Source organism: Etheostoma spectabile, chromosome 19 (assembly GCF_008692095.1).
Source record: "Etheostoma spectabile isolate EspeVRDwgs_2016 chromosome 19, UIUC_Espe_1.0, whole genome shotgun sequence".
NCBI classification, from domain to species: domain Eukaryota; kingdom Metazoa; phylum Chordata; class Actinopteri; order Perciformes; family Percidae; genus Etheostoma; species Etheostoma spectabile.
In genome coordinates, this window is record NC_045751.1 from 3,130,180 (window position 1) to 3,130,708 (window position 529).

At 43.9% G+C, this 529-nt stretch overlaps 1 protein-coding gene across 7 annotated transcripts in view; it reads left to right on the forward strand.

The window, feature by feature from the left end:
* The window catches only part of LOC116707246 (phospholipid-transporting ATPase ABCA1), a 198,336-nt gene that overhangs the window by 176,237 nt on the left and 21,570 nt on the right, over positions 1–529 (forward strand). The gene's annotated exons all lie outside the window — the stretch shown is intronic.

Below are 529 nucleotides of genomic sequence, written 5' to 3' on the forward strand. Positions count from 1 at the left end.
TGCTTCCACATGCATACAAAAAAAACCTCTCCCTGCTGTTTTGAGTAAGATACAGGTTTCTGAATGTGCTCTGCCTTCAGTCTCTGGGTGAGCTGTTAAGAATCTGCACGGCTTTCTACGTCACTAGCCGAGACGTGGTGGCTAACCGTAGCACATGCTAGCGCTAGCATGCTAGCTTGTTCTCAATGGCGAAACATTGCTACTTTACACACTAGTTTGCCATAATCTCCAAAAGAACTACTTCCATGTCCCTGTTCTGCAGGTTTTCCACAAGTGGCCCTCGTCTAGAAGAAGTCTCCCAGCTAATCCTGCCTTGGACTGACCAAAGTTGGAGAAAGAGTTATCTAGCTGATGTGATCTTACCGAGCTACTGAGCATGTGCCACTCCCAATAAAAATAGTATAGAAGTGAGATGTCTCACTATGTAGCTAAAACAGAGACCTAAACACACAGGGTGAACACAGGATCTGCAGCAATGTGCAGTACAAAGTACAAAAATATGGTGTTTTTTGAAAATGAAACCATGTAA